Source organism: Amphibalanus amphitrite, unplaced genomic scaffold, assembly GCF_019059575.1.
Source record: "Amphibalanus amphitrite isolate SeventyFive unplaced genomic scaffold, NRLGWU_Aamphi_draft 000915F_arrow, whole genome shotgun sequence".
NCBI classification, from domain to species: domain Eukaryota; kingdom Metazoa; phylum Arthropoda; class Thecostraca; order Balanomorpha; family Balanidae; genus Amphibalanus; species Amphibalanus amphitrite.
Window position 1 is genome coordinate 58,895 of NW_024882409.1, and position 3,185 is coordinate 62,079.

General features: G+C 49.0%; 1 long non-coding RNA gene across 1 annotated transcript; it reads right to left on the reverse strand.

Annotated features, from left to right (window-relative positions):
* Positions 1-768: 768 nt before the first annotated feature.
* LOC122368027 lies at positions 769-1,729 on the reverse strand. The gene is made up of 3 exons (XR_006254168.1): positions 1,612-1,729; positions 1,337-1,418; positions 769-1,146 (listed from the first exon to the last, which is right to left on the reverse strand). It is a non-coding gene; the product is annotated as an uncharacterized LOC122368027 (long non-coding RNA).
* Positions 1,730-3,185: the final 1,456 nt, after the last annotated feature.

Here is a 3,185-nt window from a genome sequence, read left to right on the forward strand (position 1 = left end):
TGCCGCAAACAGCGCCCCCTAGAATACTTCCGCTGGGCTAGGACGCCACCTATGAATGCGAGGTCTGCGCGGAATGAGTGCACAATCGAAAAGTATTTATGGCATACGCGTAATTGCAACTATGGACTATATCTACCAGGTACGTTAAGGCACAAAGATTGATAGACAAGTCATTTATTTTTTTTCTAAGCCGCCACCCATTATCAGGTGACCAGGAGTGCCCCCTCCCCCCCCCCCTTCGCAATTGCAATGCATTAGTTATGCTATGCTATGTACGTGCCTAATGTTATTAGCTACGTTAGTTATTGTCATTAGTTATGCTGTGATGCCCATGTGTCGTCCAGTCCATTGATGTGGTGTTCACACTTCACATGTTTTGCTGTCTAAGGTCTTGTTGCTTGTCACATAACTAGTGACATACCTATGACGATTTACCACATAGCGTTCCGTCGTTTCCTTTCCATCCTTAGGACATTCAAACCCTTCTTCTCCACGCCTCAACCCCCTGGTCCGGGCTGGACGGGCAACTTTATTCCATGCGGGATTGCCCATAAGCCGAGCACGCCCGTAGCCTGGGGGCTGGGTGGCCTGCCCATTTAAATGGGCTCAGCCCCGGCGACTCACCAGGGTGCTCGCCCCATGCCCCCACCCCCAAGTCATATCATCCTCCCGGCTCTGCAATGGTCTCATCGGACCGAAAGGGCCTAACCCAACGAAACAAACAAACAAACAAACAAACAAACAAACAAACAAACAAACAAACAAACAAACAAACAAACGGTTTATCACGCATCTCATATCACCGTTAAGGCAGCATCGGAAGCAAATTAGCGATGCATTCCATTGTCAGCATCACTCTAGAATGTGACAAAACATTGTGTGACTTAGTCCGACATCAAAGCAATAACTTCCGCGGACCAGCCGCGATGCGTGGCTGGTAATCACTGCGCCCAATGATCTGACTCGCTTCATTGTTCAGTGACCGGTCATCTATCACCCACCCTCAGCGCGCAGCGCTTCGCCGGATTCCACGCTGACCAAGCCACCGTTCTCGACACCGTCGCGCCGCTGCCGTGAGACGGCAGGGAGGAACCACCAGTGCTCGTAGAGTTTGTCATGCCGCATAGTTCTCTCCGGATGTCCATGCTGTGAGAAGATGGGTTGCGCAAGTGGTCAGATTTCCATCAGTTAATACTTAATTTGTTCGACACAGATATAATATAAGTTATAACTAGGTAACACGTGAAATAAAGCATGGAGAGTGAAATAAGCACACAACATAAGAAGAACTACTCATAAGTGTCATTACACTTGGTCACTCCACATAACCACTTACGTTTTCTACTATGTTGATGTGCTCTCTCCGGCAGGCTGTGGCTTGCTGCGGCACACGGGGCAGAGCCATTCTGCATCTTCAACTGCAAAGGGAAAAAATATTAGCCGTTTTCACGACGGGCTGTCCGGCGAATGCACCCAATTCTCACCAAACCTGCCCCTATTATCACTTTATTGCCAAATTGTCCAAAATTGTCCAAATTGTCTTAAAACCAAACATGTCCCTCTTCTCATGCTGATGTAGGAATGTGGTGTTATTTTATTTTAAAAGCTTACCATGTTCATGTCTCAGATATTGTAAAAGCGAGATTGAGGTAGTTAAAAACACATTAAACATTCATAAAACAGCAAAACTCAACAACAACACTCTTCCTCTCTCTCTAACACCATTAGTTCCTTAGTTCAGAGTGTGCCCAATGTGTGTGTATCACTCTTTGTAACAGTCGCGCAATGAATGTATAAATTAAATTCTGGTTCACCGTAGCAGGTAATAGCTAAAAAACCACCCATGGGCCAAGTCGAAATCTCGGTCACGTGCTCCACGAAAGCGAATTTCAAGAGCCTTGATCAAAACGCCCCAGGCGCCCCGTTTTCACCGGCGTCCCGTTTAAGCCTCTAAAAAAGGTAAGTGAACCCGGAGCGCGCCCACCTTCCACCATCGACGCCGCGTGAGAGACAGCTTCCTTAGGACTCGAGATGGCGCTGATGAGGCGTTGCTAATGCTAAGCAACCGAAACAGCTGCTGCGTACTCTTGTCTCTTGTCGCCTGCGTGAGTCCGTCCCCTTACCCGCCCTAAGGGCGGGTGCCCTTACCTTATGTTTGACTGACTCTTACATGGACCTGACACTCCTGTAGCATTTATTTGAAGGATTGTGGCACAGTTTTGACAGCGTTTATGACGAGAGACGCCCAGTATGAGGTTCTAAGGTCTATGTTGCTGAAAGCCCGATTTCAGGTGTTTCGTCGCCATTGTTCGCTTTTTACGCGAGTCATTTGCGAAAACCGAGGGGGATGTCCGTTCGACCCCCCTCCCCTATACGGGCGAGAGTTAATCCAATCTGACATCCCCGATTCATGGAAACATTCCATAGTTCACCCTCTGTTCAAGTCCGGCAATCCTTCAGACTTTGCAAGCCTCTGGCCCGTATCCTTAGTTCCTGTATTCATGAAATTAGTTGAGCGCATTGTCCATCAGCAGCTCTACGCCTACCTCTCCCATAATCACCTTCTGGCATCCTCCCAGCACGGCTTCCGCCCACGGCACTCTACGTCGGAAACCGCGTTGCTGACCGTCACTGAACACATCCTGGCCGCCACCAATATGGCGTGGGTGGGATATGTCATTGCTATGCCTTCTCGATCCAAGTAAGTGTTTCGACGTGATTGACCACGATTTTCTGATGCAAAAACTGATGCTGCACGGCATCGACATCTCCTGGTTCGCCGCCTACCTTCATGGGCACACTCAGAACCTGTCCTCGAAGGAAAGATTCGGATGCAGAGTGCTGTCTCGGCCTCTTTCTAATACCATGGGTGTCTTCCAGGGCTTTTCGTTAGGGCCGATACTTTTCAACATTCTCTCTAACAGCTTATCGCTATATGCGGGCGACGCAGTAGTGTTTCAGTATGCCGATGACACTCAAGTATTGGTTAGCGGTCCAGCTTGAGCCTCGAGACCTCAAAGTTCTCATCTCGCGCATGGAGGATTCGCTCGCGTCACTCAACGGCTGGCTTTGCGCTAACGCCCTCAAGGTGAACGCAAGCAAAACGCTGTGCATTGTATTTGGCAGTCGTCAAAACCTACGCAAATTGCCAGGCTTTAGAGCATTATTGCGCGATGCAGCGTTGC